Source organism: Jaculus jaculus, chromosome 2 (assembly GCF_020740685.1).
Source record: "Jaculus jaculus isolate mJacJac1 chromosome 2, mJacJac1.mat.Y.cur, whole genome shotgun sequence".
NCBI classification, from domain to species: Eukaryota; Metazoa; Chordata; class Mammalia; order Rodentia; family Dipodidae; genus Jaculus; species Jaculus jaculus.
This window is the reverse complement of record NC_059103.1, coordinates 158,054,928-158,082,101: the sequence shown is the minus strand read 5'-3', so window position 1 is coordinate 158,082,101 and position 27,174 is coordinate 158,054,928.

The window sequence follows — 27,174 nt, the reverse complement described above, 5'->3', positions numbered from 1 at the left end:
CTAGAAATCCAGTAGTATTAAGAATTTTATTCAAGCCGGGCGTGGTGGCGCACGCCTTTAATCCCAGCACTCGGGAGGCAGAGGTAGGAGGATCGCCATGAGTTCAAGGCCACCCTGAGACTCCATAGTGAATTCCAGGTCAGTCTGGGCCAGAGTGAGACCCTACCTCGAAAAACCAAAAAAAAAAAAAAAGAATTTTATTCATAGTATTTAAGTTTTTGTGTAGCTATAAAAAATGAATCATCTTATAAATATAATAGACAAACAGTTAAGTTATTTGTCTATTCCCAAATTTAAATGTTGTCTGTGTATTCAAGAAGTAAATGTTCTCTCAGAAAGCCCATTTTACACACCGTACTTTACATCTACTGGCTTTTCCATATTCTCTCAACCAAGGATTTCTGTGGATAGTTACTATGAGAAGTTAATAAAGAACATATGTATATTTATATCTACATATATATGAAAGTTTGAGAACCTGGATAAATGCCTCAAAAGCTTCAAGAGAGGCTTAAAAATGCAGACCAGGAAGCACAGAACAGAAAGTGCAAAGCTCTATATGTGACATGGAAGCAGAAATGAGCCAGGGAGGTAAAAAGAGGTGAGGAGGGGATGGAAGGACAAGGGGAGAGGATAATCAACTAAAGAAAAATTGTGTTTAAAATTGCCATAATGATACCTAAAACTATTTATGCTAATGAAGAAAATAATGAAAGTTTAAAAAATAAATGTGTAGCAGTAGCTGCCCATATAAACCAGATTGCATTGCCAGACATACGCAGCATATATTCTACCATACATCTCTTTATCAGAAAAAAAAAAAAAATCAGTATTTGTAGAACTTAAAGAGACTCTTCTATGTGAAGATAGGAAACATGGTAGCATTCTTGAAGATACAAGGTCACTTTCCAGACTTGAATTCAGTTGGCCACATTTTAGAATGGACTATTATTGCTAAATTTAAATATTTGGATTACTTCATAGTATTTGTTTCTATAGTTTGAACACCAAAAAAAAGTGTGTGTAATTTACTGTTGTTTCATTTTCTTATGGCAGACCAACTATTTAGACCACTGGAAAGAATTCTAAGGTGAATCTAAATTAATATAAAATAAAATGATCTCCCCCCAAAAGCATAAGATATGTAAAACTATAACACATAGTTATGCTATAATTATCTGTCCATACAGCAGGTCACAACTATTCATGCTGTGTTTTCACATTGGTTCCACGAAATATCTTGCATTCAATAACTCCAGGAAAGATATTGAACCCTTAGTAATATACACAAGAATTACTGGGAAAACATAGAATGTTACTTACGTATGATAACTGATAAAGGATTTCTGTTAGTGTGTTATCAACAACAAGTGAAATATAAAATTAATGTGTTCCCATTAACCTTTGTATTTGTCTCTTAAACAGTTTGAGTGCATTGACTTAGTGCACATAACAATTGCAATCAAATATGTACTTAAATCAACTTTTAAGATAAGAAAATTAAGTTGCATAGGATTCCCAAGAACTTTACTTTAACTTGTAGTTTAAGCTATGAAGTGTGTGTGTCCTTCTTACTTCATTAAGCTTCTTCCATCAGTAAACTGAACCATGAAGAAACAAAATTGAGTGTGGTTGTTCCACTCCATGGGTAGAAATTAACTCTTTGCATATCTTGGACCAATGGTCTTGTGATTAATTGAATTGCATTTTAATCACCTTAGAATTCTTTCCAGTGGCCTAAATAGTTGGTCTGCCAATTAGAAAATGAAACAACAGTAAATTACACACACTTTCTTTTGGTGTTCAAACAATAGAAACAAATACTATGAAGTAATCCAAATATTTAAATTTAGCAATAATAGCCCATTCTAAAATGTGGCCAACTGAATTCAAGTCTGGAAAGTGACCTTGTATCTGCAAGAATGCTACCATGTTTCCTAGCTTCGTTGGCAGCTTATACTTGGCCACATATTAGAACACGGTGTAGGACTATTTTTTCATGCCTAGGATACCAGATAGTCTATGCTTGTGTTTTTTGATAAAAGTTCACTATTTGTCTCACCATGAGAAAACCCTGGTCTTTGCTTACTCCTGGCGTACTGACCTAATCAGATCTTTGGCATTCTCAGTGTTATGGACTAGACTCACAAATGCCAATATTTCTAAGATTAGTGTCTCTTGTTCCAGTCATAATCAACTCCCACACTACATGGTGGTCTTATAAATTATTCAGTGTCATGGTTTTTGCTTTCTAAATCATTTGAATTCTGATAATTGTGTACAATTTATTACAAAAGTCACTCAAAAATGAGCAGATTCTCATGTATTATCAACATTCCATACCTTCTATTGGTTTTCTTTAGTGTAGAACTCTTATTAAAATGAACTTTAAATATATTTCAAACTTTTATTTCCTTACAAATTTATCAAGGAATATTTTTTAAACCAAATATATTTTTATTTTGCAAAGCACCATGGCCTCTAAGTTACTTTCTGTTAATTGTTATACAAGACAAGAATTATATAGACAAATTCTTATTATTTGAGATTTGAGAGTGTGGGGATATAGCTCAATGGTGTGGTATACACTTAACATGCAGGAGGCCCATGGTTTAATCCCTAGTACTATCAAAGCATTTTTTTTTTTTCACCAAGAATACCTTGCAATGCTCTAATATTGTACTTCTTATGTAAAAAACAGACATTAATCTGTCATCTTCTCGAAATGATGGTTGCTCATTCCTCAGTGGCCATTACAAAAGAGCTTCACATGTTAAAGAAACACAGGTAGAGTCTTCCATATTCAGATGAATACAGGTCTCTCCAAAATGAAGCCGACTTTGATTACACAGGGAACTTGCAGAAGCCAATCTGTAAAAGGATAGCTATATAAAAAAGCCATATCTCTGAGGGGGTTGAAGTTCGTCCAATTAGACATGATGATAAAAAAATGTGTCTGTAACTTGAGCCAACATGATGCTGCCTTGGCTGTGAAAGACATTCAAGTCAATGTCACCTCACTGTTCCAGAATAGTTTATTGATGATAAAATTGCCCACGTATTCTTGCATGCTCACACATTCAATGGAATTACTAATATGAACTGCTGTTTTTGGATTGATGTCTCAGGTCAAACTAGGAATTAAAGAGAAATCAATTTGCTTTCTAAGGTTTATACGATTTATTCAGCTGGTTGACTATGAGACTTCAGAGGCATGTTTTAAGACACTCTTGTTCAAGAAGTCTGTCTATGTCATCTTTACAGTATCTTTAGTTATAGATTGTATAATAAACATGATTTGTACTTGGCGATATATTCTGTCAGTTATATAAAGCAGAGAATCAGATGGAATAAGAAAATTTCCCAGAGGCCTAACTATCGAAAATATAGAAAAATACAGAATATACAAAATGATGTAAGTCTACATAAGCTGGTGCATGCCTGCTGTTAGCACGTAAGGGACTGTGGCAGGAAGAATGTGAATGTGAGGCCAGCCTAGGGTGTATACTGAGACCCTGTCTCAAAAAGATGAAGACGGAAAAGCATAAGAGAAAACAAGACCTGGATATTGCTGAAAGACATGGCTCTTCCACACAAGGCTTTCATTTTTCTTCTGATGTTATGAACAGAGAAGGGCTCTGACCACTGTTGTTATTCATTCCAAGAAGATGTTCAAAATGCCTCTTGAGCAAAAAGCTAGCCTGCTTACAGGCTTGGAAACATTTCTATCCTCCTTTGGAAAAAAGAATGGCTACTTACTGCCTGTTATAAAGTGCTCCCTAAGCTCATAAGCTCATAAGCTCCCTTGCTCTCGTTATGTGACCATGTAGCAACTGTGGCTTGAGGACCTGTTGTAAGAAGGTGCTGATTGGGCTGGAGAGATGGCTTAGCAGTTAAGGTGCTTGCCTGTGAAGCCTAAGGACCCAGAGTTCATTTTTCAGTGTCCACGTAATCCAGATGCATATGGTGGCACATGCATCTGGAATTTGTTTGCAGTGGCTAGAGAACCTGGGATGCCTGTTCTCTCTCCTCTCCCTCCCTCCTTCTCTCTCTCTCTCTCTCTCTCTCTCTCTCTCTCTCCCTCCCTCTCTCTCTCTCTCTTTTTCTCTCTCTCTCTCCATCTCAAATAAATTTATAAAATACTTTTTTTAAAAAAGGTGCTGATATGCACAATACTTCCATTCTTCTACATTATTTATACACTATTTGTCTCTGGCTTAAGAGTATGACGGCTTATGTGATACATTAGTAACTGACAGAGTAACTTCATAGTTTTTGGATAAAATAAAACAACATACAGTTTACAGTGAAGGGCACTTATTACTGTTGGGTCAACTGTACAAGCAATATCTAGGGATTTTTTTCATCTGTAGGATATGGGAAAATAAGTATTATATGAGAAATAGTAATTTCTCTAATGTAGAGCTACTAGACACCTGGGCATTGCAGATCCATTTTTGTTAGAAAATGAATCTTTTAAAAAATGGAAATATACTTTATAAGCATATTTTTGTGGCTAGCAAGTAAAGGATACGATTAGTAAAGATAATATAGCTGTAGAATGTGCTAAAATCTTGAAAATGGATGTATAAACAAATGAAATGTTATTATCAAATGAACCAGTAAAACAAACTGCCAGTATTTGATGAGTGAATTTCAAGGACTATTTTTATGTAAATGTGTAACATTTGGTGGTTATTATCTGCAATCAAAAATATTCCAATATGATTAATACAGGTAGTATATATAATATCACATGATATGCCATAAATTTGTACAACTAATAATTTTTAAAAGTCTAAACACATAGTAGGTGCCCTAAATTAAAATAATAATGCCTCTGAAATTTTTTTATGATATAAAATTATAGGATGCAACTAAAATTGCTGACCTAAGAAAACTTAGTAAAAGAGAAGTTCTAACTCAAAGTTTGAAAAGAATATTTTCATTACTTACTGTGAATATTTATCCTCAGTACTGAAAAAGAAGGGAGCAGGAATTTGAACTATTAAAATACATCAGGTTATACGGAGTTTTGCTTTATGCACCATAAAATTAATATAGACAATTTATCTTCATAAATATAAGTTAAAGAGCCTCATAAGTTATTAAATTCAAAGATATTTTATGACCAAAATTGAACAACCAGATGAGCAAATTTCATTTCATACCAGTTCACAGCTATCTTATTGACCAATTATAATGATTACTGATATCAAATACTCAAAGTACGAAGGAAAAAGAAGTTCTACTGTCACCAAAATCAGATGGATTCTTCTGGAGTTACCCTTGTCAGGAAAAGCAACTCTTAAGTAGTGGCATATTGTCTGATACCTGAAGTAGACATGCATAAAAAGACACATTCTGAGAAAAGTGAGATTCCTGTACACTTACATGGAGGCTGGCTCCCTGTGTTTGCTTTTTACCTTTTTAAAAAAAGATTTCATAATGATGCTAGGAAGCTTTGATTGCAAAAATGATTCAGGATTAAGTATATTATTTATTATTTATGGTTGGTATGTTTTTCCAAAAATAACATTTTTGCAATATTTTGACAAAACATCAGCCTAAATATATTATATGATAGTTTTTAAAAATTATTTTGGAAATGGTTACATAATTAAAATTATATTCATGCTTAATGATAAAGTTAAAATATTTTCTTACATTAATTTCTCTATATAAAAATGCTATTGTTAATATTCTTTATTCATGAGATTGATGGGTAAATGTCTATATAGTTGATCTGACTTAGCAAGGCAAGATCACGGGACAACCAGTAGGGAAAAAGAGGCCTTTCTGTCACTTGAATTTGCCCAATTTCCTGATTCTACTTAACTTCTTTTAATGTAATATTAGTCTGTTTTGATCCAGTGATAGTTATTGTAAAAATAAAATTATGTAGTGTATATCACAACATCTTGCATCTAAAGTATTGTGCAAATATGAGAAATAATTGTGAGTAAGAAGAGATACAAAACTCCTTTTAGTTTTAGAGTTAATGTGCAGGAAATTAAAAGAAAAAAATATTCTCACCTTCTTTGAAATAAAGATTTCTGAAATTTGTATATAAATTATTTTTACCTAATATTTTCTGTATTTTTACGCTTGTTTTAATAATTTATAGTTATACCAAGGTTTTCTTACAGTTTTAAAGCACAATACTTTGAGGTTTATGTACATCTATTTAACCATTTCTAAAACACAAAAGTTAATGATTTTCAATTGTTACATTACTCTGAAGGATATAATCATTTGTCCTAATAGTTTTTTGTTTTCAGAATTCCTTCAGTAATGCCTATTTTGTCATAAGTTTCTAAGTATTTAATGCATTTCAACTAAAAATAAGTTATCATTAAAATATAAAAATTGAGCTGGGAGATACCTTAATGGTTAAGGCACTTGCCTGCAAAGCTAAAGGATCTGCAAAGCCGGATCCAATTTCCTAGGGCCCATGTAAGCCAGATGCACAAGGAGGTGCACACGTCTTGAGTTCATTTAGAGTGGCTGAAGGTGCTGGTAGGCCCGTTCTCTCTCTCTCTCTTCCTGTTTCTCTCTCTCTATGTCAAATAAAAACAATAAATAAAAACAAGATTAAAAACATATAAATTTCTGGTTCCATTTTAGTTGCTTAAAATAAAACTGGGGAACACCCTATAAACATTTTGTGCTGACAACAAATGGTGCTTTAGTGAACAAAGCTTTCTATTTCTGCAAACATGCAGTGTGATAAGTACTGATGTATATGACCTTGGCAAGTTTTTTTCTGGCATCTTGAAATTGATCACTTATCTTTTCTGAATAGACAGAAAACTTATGAGATTGCAATAATGACATAATTCTCAGAAAATATCTTTTGTAGACTGGAAAACTTCATTTGTAATAATAAAAATATATTATAGAAAATATGTTAAACCAATTTGTGGCAACATCTTACTGTTTATTTTGAGTACTATAAACACTTGTCAGGGGGTCTTACTCTTTAGATAGGATGATGTATTTTCATCAAACTCCAACACAATTACCATCTTCTTGTAACCATGAACATCTCTATCCATGTCCAACAACAGAAATTGCACAAGTACAATGCAGGCATAGAAAGCCTTTCATTTCTGGAAAAGTCTCTTAATAGTTTTTGTTGTCTTACTTCAGTAGATAAGTATTATCTTTATTATCTTTAGTGATGGTTTGAGTGAAGAGTCCCTCATTGGCTCAAGTGTTTCGAATATGTGGGCCCCAGGCTGACAGTATGGAAACATCTTTGCAATTTGGGGAGGAGGACACTTGGAGGAAGTGTGTTGCTGAGAGCAGGCTTTGTGGTAATATGGCCCAGCTCCAAGCCCAGGACCCTGATTAAATCTTTGCTGGAGCTGTGGAGCTGTGACACCTGGCTGGCTCATTTGTGTGGTTTCCTCTGCTGCTGGTATGTGGCAATGTGGTCCCAGCTCTGTTTGTACCATGCTTCCCTGCCATGAGGAAACATCTAAATAGGCCAAATAAATCTTTTCCTTCTATAAACTATTTCTTATTGGGTATTTTGTTCCAGCAATGAGAAGGTAACTTCTACATCCTATTTTTGCAGAAATAAGTTGTGGATTTGGTCCATTTTAATCACTCTGACAGACCCCAATATATTTTCAACCTACAAACCCAATTTTCTTATTTAAGTTGTGCTTGCCTCATATTATGCCTTCATTCAAATATACTATACAACATACTACATATAAAGTGGTTTTTTTCTTCCATTTGTAAGATATTTGCTAAAACTAAATATTCCATTTATCTTTAAAGGCTAAAGGTCAACTTAAGAACATGTAGATAACATTCTCAATGATTATCAGCTTTGTATTTGGATGAAATCTATTTGTGGATCTTTATTTAGAGTATATTTTAGTTACTATATGTATACATAATATCAGAGAACTTACATAGCACTAATGTTTCTATTATTTAAAAAAATTCATTTAATTTTATTTGTATAATAGTTGTACATTAGTATATAGTAACACATTCTTTAATGATGTCAGGGAAACTATATCTCTCATTTCCAATATTTATAATTTCTGAGATTATAACACTAAAAGTTCTCTCACAAACTTTAAAAAAGATTTAGTTTTATTTTTTTTAAGAAAAAGTTTGAGAATATGGTTGAACCAGGGCTTCTTAGTGCTACAAAAAATACCCAGACATATGTGCCACTTTGTGTACCTGGATTTCAATGGGTACTTCAAAACATGGCCTGAAAGGCTTAACTATGAAGATATTACTCTAGCCCAAACTTCCAGGTCTTTAAAATATAAAATACATTACTGTTAATTATATTCTCCTTTTGCGCACCAGAACATCAGAATATTTTTTTTTTTATCTATGAAGGTGATTTTATTGTTTAGTTGTTTATGTGGTCATATGGGTACATGCACATGTGTATGTGTATGTGCATGTTTGTATGGTGTGGGCACACGTGTGTGTGTGTGTGTGTGTGTGTGTGCATATAGTAGCCTGAGATTGACATTAGGTATCTTCCTCAGACACTGTCCACCTTATTTTTTAACATAGTTACTGCCACAGATTCAGCTGGACTAGCTAGCAGCAGGTCCTAGGGATTCTCTGGCCTCCTCCTTCCAGAACTGAGATTAGTGGTGCATGCCACATCAACTGACCTTTTGCATAGATTCAGAGGATCTGAACTCAGAACTTCCTCCTTATATGAGAAGGATTTTACTGACTGAGCCTCTAACATTATAATTTTATAGCTCATGTATCAAACTTAGTGCCTCATTTTTGATGCATTTGTGGCCACAATTGTCAATACTCTCATACAAATAGTATGAACACCATTTTTAAATTAACATGTCTAAAATATTTAGAGCTTGGGCATTCAGGGAGCAATCTGTATTGCCTTTTTTATTTGTTTTACCTTCATCTTATATTGATAAATAAAATTATACATATGAATGTGATGCTACCTAATTTTCCATACATGTTCTTTATTAAATGAACATGTCAGGTTAAGCATATATAGCTCCTAAAAGTCTGTATATAATTGTGTGAAAACAATAATAATCATTCCTCTTGATACAAATATCTATATTACTTTTCCAATTTCTATGATAAAATAACTAATAATGTTAGAAAAATGGATTCACTTTGATTCATGATTTAAGAAGGGCTATAGACCATTAAAGTCAAAGGCATAACCGAGTGAACATGAGGTGATAGTCATATTGCCTCTGAAATCATAAAGCAGGGAGAAATAAAGGCTGGTACTTATCTCTCTTCCTCCTCTTCCCTTTTGATTCAGTCCCAGACCCAAGTTCATGACATGGCACCAACCACATTCAAATACTTGTTCCTTCCTCAGTTAGACCTCATGCACAGAGATTATCTCCTAGGTATTTTTATTTCAAAGCTGCGTGTAGTCTCAGTGCATATACAGGAAGCATTAATCTAAGTTTTATTTATTTTGATAAGGAAATAGAATAATATGCTGAAAATAATATCTATGCTCCATTAGGTATACTATTTTGGTGGATCATCACAAAATTTGCTTACTTTACATTAGTTGATATTTTTGAGGTAGAGAATGCATCAATCCAATAATTTACAAGATATTTGGTAATTCTACATAGCAATAAGAAAAAAATGACACAATGAAGTTTGAAGAAAAATGTTTGAACCTGGAACAAATTATTCTCTATGAACTTACCCAATCACAGCAAGACAATTGCCACATAGTCTCATTCATCTACAGCACCTAATTGAATATACCTAAGATGCAGACATACCCAGGAACAATCTCATGGCCTAGACAATAGGGTGGGTGGGGAGGAAGGAGAGGGAAAGGAAGGGAGTGAGAGACACAAATCTAGACCCAAATGGCAATGGTGCCATAAAATTCTACATCCTAAAAGGCAGAAAACATGGTTCAACCTTCACAAGGCCCTTAGAGGGAACACCTGAGCCACAAGGCACTGGAGAGGGTACAGTGAAGACTGACCTTAATCTTCTACAGTTCCTCTCAACTCTCTCTCTCTCTCTCTCTTTCTCTCTCTCTCTCTCTCTTCTCTCTAACTCTTTTATATTAGTTATGGTTTTCTTCCTTCTCTTAGTGGACACTGACCTATAAATCCCAGTACCAGCATGTGGCTTTCATACACAATGAGCTTTTGATCAGAGAGACCTAAAATGTTTCCTAAAAGAAAGACAGATTTCTGTCAGAGTACTTGATGACCCACCAAAGGTTAGTGTTAAGACCCTACTGCTGAAGACAGTATATGAAGTTGACACATCAAATGGATTGACATGGCTGAAGCTGGAAGAGAGTCAGTCATCAGTCAGCACGTCTAGTGTCAGAAGGTGCTACATGGACGACTGGAAAAAAATAACCAATATCTGTCCAAGCAACTTATGGTCTAACCTACTTAGCAGCAAATAACCTGTTGTGATGCTCACACAAGTGCAATAGTGGCACATAGCCATGGTGGGAAACCAACTGCTCTTTATTTGGCTAACTGATCTGCTCAGTGGAAGGTGACCCATAGCTGGAGCTGAGAAACAATTCTGAACCATATCCAAACATGAGCCTGCTCTCCATTATCAAGCTACCATCAATCGTGGGCTACAACAGGCCTACACCTATTATATTCTCTATAAAAAAATAAGGGTTATCCCATTTGTCTGGGGCTAACTTTACTCTCCACTGGAAAATCTGTTTCTCTTTTTCAGATAGATGTAGATCCTAAGGAGAGAACCATCCAATCATTCCTCAAAAGGTCCCTAGCTGAAACTAAGAATAATTGGCAAAACAAGCAAAGGTTTGGTTTTCATGGTGAACCTGGTATCTGTACAAGGGGGAAGGAGATCAACACAAAGAACAATCAACTCCTACCAAATCAGGTATCCAGAGACACAGAGGCTCCCAACACCTCATCACTGAAGCAGACCAAAAATGAACCCAACATGGCTCAGGGAAATTTTGTGTAAGAGGGGGTGGAAAGAATGTCAGAACCACACCTTGGGTCATGATACGCAGAGACATTTCTCCTACCCATAACTGTGTGCTAACTCCACAATGCATGACCCACATACCTCAACATAGAGGGTTGGGGGGAGAGGGTAGGATATGGACAAGGCTAACAATGGTACCAATTTGACTGTATTCACTGAGGACAAAACAAATTAGTAAAAAATTAATTTAAAACTTTGTATCACTTGTGTTTTTCCATAGTTACTTATAGTTATTTTTGCTACTTCTATAGCTATAACACTTATGATGCTATTTCACTTATAATTACATACACAGAAATCACAGAAAAAGTTTATATACCACGGTGATAGTTAAGGTGTTCTCAACTTGATCTGTTTAGTAATCCACAGAAATCCTTTTCAGGCGGGTCTCTGATGTTGCTTCCAGGAAGGATTAATAAAAGGAGGAAGTCCTTCCCCCAGAATGAGCCCTTTCCCCAGAGTGGGTCACCCCTCTCAGAGGAGGTCTTTATATAAGAAAGCTCTGGATGAAAGTGCTCCTTCCTTCCACTTGGCTTCCAGAGCTGCTTGCTACCTTTCTGCATGGATTGAAGACCAGCATGGACTGAAAACCACCATCAACTGAAGACCCATGTGGGTCAAAGTCCAGTGGATCCTCAGGAATCCTCTAGGCCTTCCAGCACCATCTACAGTGCTGGATCAGGACTGCTGAAGTATTGGCCATGTGGAGCATGGAACAGCTACCAGGTTCCTTGATTCTTGGGCCTGCAACTTCTCTTGGACTACAGTAAACTAATCCAATAAATTCCCTTTTTAAAATAATTCATTCTAGCACTTCTGTTCCTCTAGAGAACCCTGACTGATACAGATTATGGTACCAGAAGTGGCTCTAGAGAAGTAGAAATGTAAGGATGGATTTCTCTTGTGGGCTTGGTGTTATCTGGGGTGGCTTTCCAACTTCAATGCTACTAGAGGCCATAATTATGATAAGGAGAGCACTTTTACAGAAATAAGGAGGGCACTAATAATCCATGGCATGTACTATTTAAAGAACTCTGTGAGATAGACGTATTTGGTGATCCTGAGTCATGTCTTGTGAAGAGCAAGGAATTTAGTGACTCTTGTATTTAAAATACTTGAATATTTGTGGAAAAGTAAGGCCAATGATGAGGCTAGTTGGTTGCTTTTAGCATCTCTGGATAAACTAGTAAGGGAACAGCAGAAGCTCAAAAAGAAATGTCCCAAGCTTAAGACCCACATGCATGATCTTGAGGTTTCTAAGGGTGCCCTGGAGGAGAGTCTCCTCTCTAGCCAGAACAGGGTTCAGATTGCAGAAAACCAAACCCAAGTTCTCATTGTGAGATTGGCTAACTTGCAACATAAACTCAAATCCCAGCCTCACCAGCTAACAGAAGTTAATGTGAGGGCATTGATTGGAAAAGAGTAAGATCCTGTGACTTGGGACAATGAAGTGTGGGAAGACCCTGAAGAACCTGGGGACATCAAAGTGACAGATTCTGAAGAAGTTGTTTTGGATGAAAATATAACCTCCCCTCCCTTAGCAGCAGTTGTATTTCCCACCTCCACACCCTGAAGTATTACTCTCTCCACCCTTGCCTGAGGAAATTAATCCCTCTTTGCCAGAGGAATCAACAGGAGGTGCTGGTGCTTTTCAGTTCCCAACATCTTTGCCTCTAGGCCTATAACCAGATGGAAGGCTAGGCAGGCCCATAAAGTGTAATAGAGAGTGTGACACAAGAGGAGGTGAAGTACACCCTTAAAGAACTTCAGGAGTTTTCTAACTTGTACAGGCAGAAACATGGAGAATATGTGTGGGAATGGATTTTAAGGGTGTGGGTTGATGGAGACAGGAACATAAGATTAGATCAGGTTGAATTTCCTGAAATGGGCCCATTGAACAGAGATTTTAGATTTAAGAATGCAGCTCGTGCAGTTGGAAGGGGTGCCAAGAGTTTATTTGATTGGTTAGCTGAAATAAAGATCCAAAGATGGCCTACTGTGAATGAGCTTAAGCTGCCTGATATCCCTTGGCTTAATGTTCATGAAGGCATTAAAAATCTCATGGAACTTGGAATGCTGGAGTGGATTTGCCATGTAAACTCACCATTGCCCCCACAATGGGAGAGTCCTGAAGATCTGCCCTTCACTAAGACTATAAGAAAGAGACTGTGAGGGGAGCATCAGCATACTTAAAGTCCCCTATCATTGGTCGTTTATGTAAAGAACACCTCATAGGGGGAGCTGCACTTGCTGCATTAGGCAATTTAGATGCAATGAGTATAACTGGATCTAGGGGTAACAAGGGCCAAGTGGCAGCATTGAATTGCCAAAGGCAAGGTGAATGTTTTTTTCATAATAGACAGCAAAGGCAAAAATATGCACATAAAAGTATGACTCATATGGACCTGTAGAATTGGCTGATTACTCATGGTCCTCCCAGAAGCCAAATAGATAAGAATCCTACTGAGTTCCTTCTTGTACTGTATAAGCAGAAAAATTCCAGACCAAATGTGCATAAAGACACTTTGAATTATAGAAACAGAGAATCAAGACCTCTTAATCAGTTTCCAGATGAGCCAGTTTACAGATCCTGAGCACCTTTATTGAACAGGTGGCTGGGTCCCCTTGAGGAAGGACCCGCCTACAACCTCCCCAAATTTCAATATTAAGCTTACTCCAATCCTTCCTCAGAGGAGCTTTCAGCCTTTTGATAGGGTAACTGTACATGAGGGAAAGGAAATAATTAGACCTATCAGGGCCTACTGGACACTGGCTCTGAGTTGACATTGATTCCAGGAGATCTCAAAAAGCACCATGGTCCTCCAGTTAAAGTAGGTGCTATGGAGGTCAGGTGATCAATGGAGTTTTGGCAAATGTTAGACTGAGAGTGGGTCCAGTGGGACCTGAACTCACCCTGTGGTTATTTCCCCAGTCCCAGAAAGCATAATTGGGATAGATATATTTATGAGTTGGCAAAACTCCCACACTGGTTCCCTGACTTGTGGAGTAAGGACAATTATGGTTGGAAAGGCAAAATGCAAGCCATTGAGGCTCCCAGCACCAGGGAAAATACTGAATCAAAAACAGAATTGGGGCTGGAGAGATGGCTTAGCGGTTAAGCACTTGCCTGTGAAGCCTAAGGACCCCGGTTCGAGGCTCGGTTCCCCTGGTCCCACGTTAGCCAGATGCACAAGGGGGTGCACGCGTCTGGAGTTCGTTTGCAGAGGCTGGAAGCCCTGGAGCGCCCATTCTCTCTCTCCCTCTATCTGTCTTTCTCTCTGTGTCGCTCTCGAATAAATAAATAAATAAAATTTAAAAAAAAAAAAAAAACAGAATTGCATCCTGGGGTGATTTCAGAAATTAGTGCCACTATAAAGGGCATGAAGGATGTAGGAGTGGTGGTTCACACAACATCACCCTTTAACTCTCCTATTTGGCCTGTTCAGAAGACAGACAGATCATGGAGAATGACAGTGGATTATCAGAAGCTTAATCAGGTGGTGACTCTAATTGAAGCTGCTATACCAAATGTGGTTTCTTTACTTGAGCAGATAAACACATTTCCTGGCACCTGGTATGCAGCTATTGATTTTGTGAAGGCTTTCTTCTCCATACCTGTCCATAAAGATCCCCAGAAGCAATTTGCCTTCAGCTGGCAAGGTCAACAGTACACCTTTACTGTTTGACCTAAAGGTTATATTCACTCCCCAGCCCTGTGTCATAGCTTAGTTCACAGGGATCTTGATCGCCTGTCCCTTCCACAGAGTGTCATGTTGGTCCATTATATCAATGACATAATGCTCACTGGATCAAATGAGCAGGAGGTGGCAACCACTCTGGAATTGCTGCTACAGCATACACTCATCAGGGGATGGGAAATAAAGCCACCCAAAATTTAAGGACCTTCTACCTCAGTGAAATTTCTAGGAGTTCAGTGGTGTGGGGCATGCAAAGATATTCTTCTAAGATGAATGATAAGTTGTTTCATCTGGCCCCTTTTACCACTAAAAAAGAAGCACAACGTCTAGTGGGTCTATTTGGATTTTAGAGACAGCACATTCCTCACTTGGGTGTGTTTCTCCATCCAATATACCAAATGACTCAAAAAGCTACTAGTTTTCAGTGGGACCCAGAACAAGAGAAGGCTCTTCAACAGGTCCAGGTTGCAGTGCAGGCTGTTATACCCCTTGGGCTGTATGATCCAACCGAAATGATGGTACTTCAGGTGTCAGTTGCAGACAGGGATGCTGTTTGAAGCCTTTGGCAGGCCCCCATAGGTGAATCATAGTAGAGGCCCTTGAGATTTTCACAGATCCTGAGCACCTTGATTGAACAGGTGGCTGGGTCCCCTTGAGGAAGGACCCGCCTACAACCCCCCCCCCAAATTTCAATATTAAGCTTACTCCTATCCGTCCTCTGCAGACAATTATTTTCCATTTGAGAGATAGTTCTTGGCCTGCTATTAGGCCTTAGTGGAAACTGAATGTTTGACAATGGGCCATCAAGTTTCTGTGCAACCTGAAACTGCCCATTGTGAGCTAAACGTTATCTGACCCACCGGGCCATAAAGTTGGGCATGCACAGCAGTAGTCCATCATTAAGTGGAAGTTGTATATATGTGATCAGCCTTGTGCAGCCCCTGAAAGTATGAGTAAATTACATGAGTAAGTTGCCCAAATGTTTATGGTTGCTACTCCTGTTACAATGCCTTCTGTTCCCAAGCATGCACCTATGGAATCATGGGGTGTTCCCTATGATCAATTGACTGAGGAGGAGAGGACTAGGGCATGATTTACCGATGGTTCAGCATGCTATTTTGGCACCTCCCAGAAGTGGACAGCTGCAGCATTACAGCCTCTTTCTGGGACAACTCTGAAGGACTGTGGTGAAGGGAAGTCTTCACAATGGGCAGAACTTCAGGCAGTGCACATGGTTGTGCATTTTTCTTGGAAAGAAAACTGGCCAGCTGTGTTGTTGTACACTGATTCAGGGGCTGTGGCCAATGGTTTTGCTGGATGGACTGGGACATGGAGGGGCACAATTAGAAAATTGGTGAGAAGGACACTTTGGTAAGTTGTATGTAGATAAAACTCTCTGAATAGGCAAAGGCTATAAAGATACTTGTGTCGTATGTTAATGCACATCAGAAGGTGACCTCATCAGAGGATGACTTTAATAATCATGTAGATGAGCTGACCCATTCTGTGGATAGTGGTCAACCTCTTCCCTCAGACACCCCTGTCATTGCCTAATGGGCCCATGAACAAAGTGGCTATGGCTGCAGAGATGCAAGCTATGCATGAGCCCAACCACATGGACCTCCACTAACTAAGGCTGACCTGGCTACGGCTACTGCTAAGTGCCAAATTGTCAGCAGCAGAGACCAAATCTGAATCCCTGATATGGTAGTATTCCTTCAGGTGATCAGCCAGCAACCTGGTGGCAGGTTGACTACGTTAGACCACTTCCATCATGGAAAAGACAGCGTTTTGTACTTACTGGAATAGACACTTATTCTGGGTATGCATTTGCCTTTCCTGCACGTAGTGTTTCTGCCAAAACTACCATCTGTGGGCTTAAAGAATGCCTTATCGACTGCCATGGCATCCCACACAGCATTGCTTCTGACTAAGGAGCTCACTTCACTGCTAAGGAAATACGGCAGTGGGCTCATAATCGTGGAATTCACTGGTCTCATCATGTGCCCCACCATCCTGAAGCAGCTGGCTTGATAGAATGGTGGAATGGCCTTTTAAAGAAATAGCTACAGCTCCAACTAGGTGTCAATAGCTTGGAGGGCTGGGGGAGTGTCCTCCAACAGGTTTTATAATCTCTCAATCATCATTTCTCCTATAGCCCAGACTCATGGGTCCATGAATCAAGGGGTGGAAATGGGAATGGTCCCACTTACCATCACCCCAAGTGACCCATTAGCTAAACTTTACTTCCTGTTCCTACAACCTTACACTGCTGGCCTAAAAGTCTTGGTTCCAGAGGGGGGCTATGCTTTTGCCAGGAGACACAAAGAAGATTCCACTGAACTGGAAGCTAAGACTTTCCCCTGGTCACTTTGGGCTCCTAATGCCCTTGAGTGAACAGGCTCAGAAAGGAGTTACAGTAATAGCAGGGATGATTTATCCAGATTACCAGGTGGAAATTGGGCTGCTCCTCCACAATAGAGGTCAGGAAGAGTATGTCTGGAGTGCAGGAGATCCTTTAGGGTGTCTCTAAGTGTTACCATGCCCTGTTATAAAGGTCAATGGATGACTGCAACAACCCAATAGAGGTAGTGTGATAAATGGCCCAGATCCTTCAGGAATGAAGGTATGGGTCACCCCTACAGGTAAAGAACCAAGACGTGTTGAGGTATTTGCTGAAGGTGGAGGAAATACAGAATGGTAGTAGAAGAAGGCAGTTAAAAATACCAGCTAGGGCCATGTGACCAGTTACAGAACCAAGGATTGTAATTGCAATGTTTCTGTCCTACCTTGACTCAGAGTGTTTGTACATATCTACACCAATATTAAGATTATATCACTAGCTCATTGTCGAATTTATATTAGACTTATTATATTAGAGACTAAGCATTCCTCAAGGAACCTTGTTTTGTGTTGGGGGAAGATTTTGTGGTTCCAGTTGTAGGTGTGATAGTTATACCATGTTAGGAAGAATTATGAGCTTGTTACTCTTTTCATTTGGGAATTAAGTATGGTATAAGGAGATATTGTTTGTTGTCAAGTTGACAAGGGGTGGACTTGTGATAGTTAGGGTGTTGTCAACTTAATCTGTTTAGTAATCCACAGAAATCCCTTTTGGGTGGGTCTCTGATGTTGCTTTCAGGAAAGATTAACTGAAGGAGAAAGTCCTTATGCCAGAGTGAGTCCTTCCCCCAGAGTGGGAAGCCCCTCTCAGAGGGAGACTTTATATAAGGAAGCTCTGGGTGAAAAGAGCCCTTTCCTTCTTCCCACTTGGCTGCCAGAGCTGCTTGCTGCCTTCCAGTGTGGATTGAAGACCAATATCAGCTGAAGACCCATGTAAATAGAAACCAAGTGGCTCCTCAGGAAGCCTCCAGGCCTTCCAGTGCCACCTGCAATGCCGGATCAGGGCTGCTGAGGCATCTGGCCATGTGGACTGAACAGCTACCAGGTTCCTTGATCCTCTGGCCTACAACTGGTATTGGACTGCCATAAATTAATCCAATAAATTCCCTTTTTTGAAATAATTCATTCCAACATTTCTGTTCCTCTAAAAATTATAAATCATGGAAAGTTCTTCAATATGACTATAATAAAGTACAGTATTCTCTATAGAACACAGTATGGAAGCTTCTCAAAAAATAAAATTTAGGGTTGGATAGATGACTGTGCACTTAAGGCACTTTACTTCAAAGCCTAAGGACCAAAATTTGATTCTCCAGTACCCATTTAAAAGGCAGATACACTGAGTGGTACAGGTATTCATTTTATTCCATGAAGGCACATTCAAGGAGCTCTCACGATTGTTCAAAGGAGAGCCCATGTATACAACCATACCAGGTACAAGTGAGGCTGGATATGTCATGTTGAAGATAAGGAAAGTAGGTAACTGTTGACCTACTGTACCTTGAAACTTTTACCATTGGCACATCCTGGTAGACTAAAGTGTACTTGGCAGGGTGGAGAGAAAAGAGATTTCCCTGGGGTATCTTGCCAGTGTAAAAGTCTTAGACACTACCAATTGCTATTGCAAAGGGATGAAGGGAGAAGGGAAAGAAGGAATGCTTATCCTTTGTGACTACTGTGTCTTATTTTTACTAATTATGCTAGACATCCACATAGACAAAGCATTACTAATCATTTTTCAGATATTTTTAATAATTATTTTCTGGTCACTGAGGCAAGGTACCTAAAGCGCAAATTAAAGAAGGATTTCTTTTGGCTCAATGATCAGAGGAATACAGCCCCTCGTGGTGGAGAATGCATGGCAGTGCAGCAGAAGTGACTTAGTATATGGGACTATTCAGGGCAGAGAAAAAAAAAAGAAATTGAGTTCTACTCTTCTCCTCTCCCTCTCCTTATTAGTCCTATCCTCCATCCACATTAACATGGATCTTCTCTTCTCAGTTAAAGATCTCTGGAAACACCCTACTAGCATCCACATCAAAAGGTATGCCTCACTAGTGACTGATCTATATGTTTCTTGATCCAATTATTTGACAATCAAAGTTAATCATTAAATTACTGATAAAATAGTGGGTTATTATATAAGAACAGAATTCAGAGATATTACAAGAGTGTGCGACAGCTAATTGGAGGAAATTAAAATATGAATGAAAGATTAAAGAATACAAAGAGCAGATAAGCAGAATTTTGGTTTCAGGAGAAAAGAAGAGTATATTCTAAGTAGATCATCTAAAGAAGTAAGATGGACCTTGGTAAATGAAAACCATGAAAGCATTAAAATATCAATAGATGTGTTATATGTAAAATTTACAAATTTTTAACAAAATAAAAGTACAAAAAGAAAAGGATAAAAATATAAAATAGATCAGATGACTAGTTAAATGATCCAATATCAAAATAGCATCCCTTTTAGAACACTCAGAGGGAGGAAACAGAAGGGACCACACCACTGACAAGACAGCACAAGGACATTTATCCAGGACTGAAGCACCACTGAGTTCACAACAAAACAAAACAGGAGGCACATTATCATAATGATATTCACTGTTAGCAACAGAGAGAAACTCCAAAAAAGGTTTCAAAGAGAAAATGATGAAGAATCAAAACAGCATCAGGGTTTGTCAAGACAATTCTGAAAAAATAGTAGCAGTAGAAAGATGATTCACAATTCCTGAGGGAAGCTATTCCAAACTGGAATCCCTTACTCAGAACATTTATGAATAATCCACATGAAAACCTACATCTTTGATAGTTAATAACATATATGCTAAAGTAAGAGACTGTTTGGGCAGAAATATCTTGTGGAGGTGGATAATGTTGTGCCCAGAAGCCATAGATTGCAATTAAAAATTTTTGGTGTCAAGGGTGGGATGTATACCTTCCAGTGATTTGTTGGCCATGGAGCCTCTGATGTCCCCAAAATATTGCAGTTTATTGTCAAGGCTCCTGGTTTCTCACTAGAAGTAGATGGTAAGAATATATATTGCTGGAAGACTTCATATGCTTAGGCTGCAGGTTACTGAGTAACAAGGCTGGAGCTTAGCTGGAAGGCTCCTTCCTATTGACTGTCAGGATGCAGGAAGGAACTATGCAGCCTGTTTGGGGAGAAAAGTCATCAGTGGTGTTAAACAGCAATAGACCCTACAGGCCCTGTGGCTGACTATACAAGCCAATTATACCAACTGGTGCAATGGTGGTATGTTTGTTATGTGGAAAATCAACAGCTCTCTAATGGGATTTGAGGAGCGCTCCACTGAAGGTAATTCCTCCCTGGTATTGATGCAGAATTTGGGGGCTTAAGGGAGTTTTGTGTACCCCAATTTAAGTCCTTTTCCTATTTTAACAAAGAACTGATAAAAATGGATTCACAGAATAAATTAATAACGAGTTTATTTTAGTGAGAAATAATCATTTGTGATGTTTACTTAGGGAAAATTGGTACCCTCAGGAAAAGGCTAGAGAAGTGTCTCATACGTACATAAAAGACAAGATCTAAAAGCCCATGCAAGCCAGGCATGGTGGCGCACGCCTTTAATCTCAGCACTCAGGAGGCAGAGGTAGGAGGATCACCATGAGTTCGAGGCCACCCTGAGACTACATAGTTAATTCCAGGTCAGCCTGGACTAGAGTGAGACCTTGCCTTGAAAAACAAAACCAAACAAATAAAAGCCCATGCAAAAAGATTTAGAAGAAACATGAACTTGTGTGGGAGGAAAAGCATGAAAACATCTGCCCTGAGCCTCCACATGGAAGAAAATTAAGAGTTTAAGTGGTGATGGCTTACGGAAGAATGACATGAAAAATATCAAAGCAGAGACTGGGAAATTCATATGAGAAATGAGTAGTAAATAGAGTCAAGAGAGTTATTACACATATGGTACCAAGTTTAGGGAAATTACACATGCAGCAGGAACAGAGTTCAGAGAAAATACCTACATGATAGTTCCAGAGTTTAGAGGAAATACCCAGAGTAATAGTCCCAGGGTTTAGAGGAAATTCACATATGGTAGACTCAGAGTGCAGAGAAAATGTACATGTGGTAGACTTAGGGTTTAGAGGAAATAGACCTGCGGTAGACTCAGATATCAAAGACAAACCATAAACACAATCAAAGGGGAAGGTACCTCAAAGCGTGACACATATGGAAGTCAAGTGGAAATGCCAAGACTAACAGGGCACCCTTTCTCTGTCTCAGAAAAGCTGAAGTGAAAAGGCAGACATACCTCTGTCCAGTCGAATGAGATCACACAACAGAGATCAACACAGACAAGCCTTTTGTAGTCAATTAAAAATGAATTTTGTCATCAGACTCTGGTATGTAAGGGGAAGACCTAATTGATTCACTGATTCAGGGGCTGACTCAGGAAGGCCCAAGACCGGATTGGTTTATGGACTCAGGAGGCTGACCCAGAGAGGCTGAGTTGAGGAAGAAGCAGGAAGATCCTGCTGAGTGAGTCATTGGAAGTCATCTTGGATAAGACAGGATCAGAAACACTTATTGGTTTTGCCAAAATAGACAGAATGGCTTCTTATTCCCTTTTTGGGCTTCTGTCCCTAACTAATTGCCTGTTAAATAATTAAATAAACAAAAGAGAAGAAGAATGAAAGAAGAAAAAGAAAAGAAAAATACTGCTTTGCTGTGTTTCTCCTTTGGTACTAAAAATCTAATGAAAACCCTATGAGTTGGTTGGCTATAAGACTTAGGGGAGAAATTACTACTATTGTATGGCTAATAGTTACATTATGCCCCCCACAATGCCTTCTAACTACTTAGGTTTATGTCCCTATGTTAATACTACTCAAACTTTTGGCTAGAGCAGTTTCTCTTCTAAGATGGCAGTGACTACTGGGGTGACTCAAATCTCACCAGAGTGCTGAGAAGTGACAATGCAGTGGAGTGTTCAGCAACTAAATGAGAAATCTCTATCACACCCTCCAACGCTCAGGGATCATTGTGGAAAAGGTGTGGGAAGAATGTAAGAGCCAAAAGAACGGGAGGACTACTTACAATGCTGCCTTAAAGACAGAAATCTTTGATATTCATGACTTTCAGAGTGGCTGATGCTACCTATACAAGAACTGCACAGTAGGAAGAAAAAGTGATAACATCAAAATACAAGAGAGAGAGAGAAAGCCAGGCATGGTGGTTCACGCATTTAATACCAGCACTTGGGAGGCAGAGGTAGGAGGATCACCATTAGTTCAAGGCCACCCTGAGATTACATAGTAAATTCCAAGTCAGCCTGACTTGGAGTGGAACCCAACCTCGAAAAACAAAAACAAAACAAACAACAACAAACATATATACATATGTTTGTTTTGTTGTTACATTTGTTTTGTCATGTATATATATATATACATACACACACACACACACACACACACACACACACACATACATACGTACATGAAAGAGAGTAGATGGAAAGAAGAAATTTATTGAAATGGGGTATCTGGGAGGGGAAAAGGATGGTAGTGGAGGGGCTTGGGGATTATAATCATTGTGTCTGTGAAAGTTGTCAATCAAAAGTTATAAAAATGAAAATTTAACACTTGTGAATAAGCTAATAAACCAATATTTACAAATGACAACTCACATATGCTGCAAAATCAGATTTGCTTAGGTAAAAGATGACTAAGTCACAATAGAGATGGGTGAGGTATTTCAATGTAAGAAATTTTCAGTATAGGTTCAAATTTTTCATTGCAACGAACTGAAGAAATTACATTACTTATTTTGATTTATCATCACAATTACCCCCAAGTACATATTGTAAGCCTAGATTTCTTTTTAAAATTTTATTTTATTTTTATATGTTGGTTTTTTTTGTATGAAAGAGAGAGAGCAAGGAGGGAGAGAGAGAGAGAATTGTCATGCCAGCATTCCAGCCACTGCTATCTAACTCCAGAAGGGTGTGCCACCTTGTGTCTATATGCAAACTTGCATGCTTGTGTTACTTGGTGCATCTGATTTATGTGGGGCCTAGAGAGTTGAACATGGGCCTTTAGGCTTTGCAGGCAAGTGCCTTAACTGCTAACCTCTCTCTCCAGCCCTAAAATCTTATTCTTATTAGTATACAAAGAATTAGTTTTCAATATGGTATTTTCAAACATTTTTTTTGTTTCCTTCCACCTCTCTTTCTCTATCTTCTGCCCCATTTTATACTTTTCCCACTATAGCCTTTTTCTGCCACTTTCTCTGTTGACACATTAAGTTCATTTCCTAGATATTGTGAATAAGTGATGAACATAGATCCCCAGAGACTATGTGTGTATGTGTGTGTGTGTGTGTGTGTGTGTGTGTATACCCATATATCCCCAGAGACATACCTGCACATCCAAATTTCAACCAATGTTTTTAGCAGATTATCTAACTAAGTAGATAAGAAAAAAAAAAATCCTTTTTTTTTTTTTTTTTTTTTTTTGGTGTTTTGAGGCAGAGTCTCACTGTAGTTCAGGCTGACTTGGAATTCACTAGGCAGTCTCAGGTTGGCCTCAAATTCTTGGCAATTCTCCTACCTACACTTCTCAAGTGTAGGGATTAAAGGCATGTGCCACCATGCATGGTTTCAATAATGTCTTTTAAAGGCATTTAAAAAATTTAAAAATCTTTTCAGTAAGGATACTTGTTGTGTAAAATACAGTTGTTTTATAGGAATATGTTATTTGTATGAGCTTGTAATATAGTATTGCTCTAAAATTTGATAGTAAACAATTCTGAGCTTTAAGTTATACTTTAGTAAGTATTAATAGCTATAATCGATACTAAGAAAAGTTCTTTGGGATCTCACATGATTTGAAGATCATAAAGACATGCTGATATTAAAAGACTTGAGGATAACTATAGTATGCACTGCTTAGAATTGGAAAATAATTGAATCTCCCTCTCTAAAACTGGAGGTGCTCCTATATACGGATTGTTTCAAATATTCTCTTATTCTGGATTTTCTTTTGTTTTTGTTTTTGTTTTTCGAGGTAGGGTCTCACTCTGGTCCAGGCTGACCTGGAATTAACTATGTAGTCTCAGGGTGGCCTCGAACTCATGGCAATCCTTCTACCACTGCCTCCCAAGTGCTGGGATTAATGGCATGCACCAGCATGCCCAGCTTAGATTTACAGTTTTAATATTATAGCTCACTTACACTAAATATTTTGTATGCTTATTAAGTAATAAATACTCTCTATGATATCATTTTTATACCATAAACATGAGGACTCACAGAACAAGTAATTGAAGAGATGTTGGTACAATTTTATAATATGTCCTAGTTGGAAAATAAGAAAACATCTTAAATCCCATGTATTTCTTTCTATCAGAGTCTTGGATCTTTCATTATTCTCCTATGAGAAAGCTAAGAGTATTGTGGAGAGTGTCATTGAAAGGATTTGCAGTAGGACATTAATTTTGACTTGATTGTTATATATTCTTTTGTGCACATAGCACTACTTAGAAGAGTGAGCATGTAAAGGTATTGAGTCTCACAAGTGAGGCTACAGTGAAAGAAGAGCACAGAATGTCATTGAAAATGTCATAGTTCTGGGCATTTAATGATGGTCAGTGTAGATGCTCACAGAATTAAAAATAAAACAGCATTTTAAGTAGAATTTACCTACAAAGTTTCAATTGTGAACTCTTAAAAAATGGACACAATGTGATTTTTTGAACTTTCTTTTTAAATTTTTAAAATTCTATTTATTCATTTATTTGAGAGAGCAAGAAAGAAAGAGGCAGAAAGAGAAAGAATTGATGGGCCAGGGCCTCTAGCCACTGCAAAAGAACTCCAGACACATGCGTAGGTCCTGGAGAATCAAATGGAGGTCCTTTGGCTTTGCAGGCAAACGCTGTAACTGCTAAGCCATCTCTCCAGCCCTGATTTTTTAACTTTCATGTAGAAGAGAGAGATAAATCTTCAGGGTCCTATATTCACATGACCAAGTAGTGTGATAGATTGAACAATTTTAGCTGGTTCTAAACAATATAACAACAAATGACCTTGTGTATTTTTTTAAATTTTAACCATGTTACTACTGAAAAATAACATAGGGAGCACTTTATTAAGAAGAGAAATATAAAAACTGTGTAATTCTGCAAAATAGATATTACAGATGCTATTTAAAAAATAGCACAACTTCTTTTGTTAGTATCATCATGTAAGTCCTTAGGAGGCATTGTCAAAAGAGTCCATACATGTGGTATTTATAAGATAACTTCAGTTCACTTCATATGATTTCATTTTACTCTGGGCAGCTTGCAACTCAGCTATTCTTCCTTTTCAATTACTGAAGATAATTTAATAATGATTTTTTTTTTCTTAGACAAAGCACTATTCATCGTTTAACATCCAAGAGTGACTTCAAGAAGCTTCAGGGATAAAAAAATCCTACTGAAGCTTTTAGAAACATGTCTGGCACATTTCAATCCAAGCCTTAGCTGGTTGGTAAAGCAATCCTGTTCTTTGTGGCTCCCACAGAGCTAGCATCACTGAACAGAATAACCCATTATATTAGAAATCCCTACTGACAAAATACTAAATTACATTTTAAAAACTCTTCAGAGTTGTTTGTCTAAAACATTAGAGACAAATCTATTGGTGAAATGCAGTTGTTGTAACATACAGGAAGTGAAATCAAGCAGGCCTTTACAAAATGAGTTGCAAAAGTATTGTACTCTGGGAATTACATTATGTAATACAACATTTCTAGAGAGTAACTATAATTTTTCTCAAATTACCTTTGCAGATAGACACCTCTTTAAACACTGAGGACTAGAAAATTGTGCAGAAGGAAATGTCTGTCTACGCCAGGAAATCTGCAAGGACACAGGCATTCCAGAGTCAAAGCACACACTCAGGCAGACACAGGCAGCATGCAATTTGGACTGTGACATATCTCCAGGGGATAATTCTCATTGGTTAGTTGGCAATCACTGAACATGTATAGGTCATCTTTATTTCAAGTGTGAAGAAAAATACTGAAAGACAACTTAGTTGCTAACCACAGAAGACATTATTGACTTTGAATAAGTTATATATATATATATATATATATATATATATATATAGTTATATATATATATATATAGTTATATATATGTATATATGAAAAATTCTCTACTGAAAGCAAAATAATATTTGAAACACATATATGTATGCCTTCTATTAAATAATCTTTATTATGTAGAAAAATAAGGGCTGGAGAGATGGCGTAGCGGTTAAGCGCTTGCCTGTGAAGCCTAAGGACCCCGGTTCGAGGCTCGGTTCCCCAGGTCCCATGTTAGCCAGATGCACAAGGGGGTGCACGTATCTGGAGTTCGTTTGCAGAGGCTGGAAGCCCTGGCGCGCCCATTCTCTCTCTCTCTCTCCCTCTATCTGTCTTTCTCTCTGTGTCTGTCGCTCTCAAATAAATAAATAAAAATTAAAAAAAAAAGAAAAATAAGATAAATTAGCTAGTTTTTTAGATACAATGAAAAGCAATTAACAGAGATAATTAAAGTAAGGTTAATAAAAACAGGCTTTCAAATTACCTAGAAGAGTTATATCCGTATTTAGATTTAGGGGATCTTAGGAGTAAAACAACAAAGAAAAGAAATGATCAAAAATAATATGTTACCTATATAGGGTAGAGAGATGATCCAGCTCATTAAATATCAAAATACAGAGGGGTAAAATATGTATAACTGTCAGAGAATAAGTAATTATGCAAGATAAACTGAGTAATACCCAAATATTTAGAGAAAGCCATTTTATTTGGTTCAGTCACAGTGGTAAAGTCACACACTCTCTCCTTTCTCTCTCCTTCACTCCCTCCCTCCTTTTCTCACTCCCTCTACTACTCTATCTATGCAATATGTATTTATACATTTATCATATTATGTGTTTATGTTATGTTAAAAATTTTAGTTATAAAAATAAAGAAAATGATTTTAAAGATAGCAAGCTTAAAAATAATAAAAATCCTATAGAAATAAACACAATTAAAATAATAAATCATTTAATTTATGTAAAAT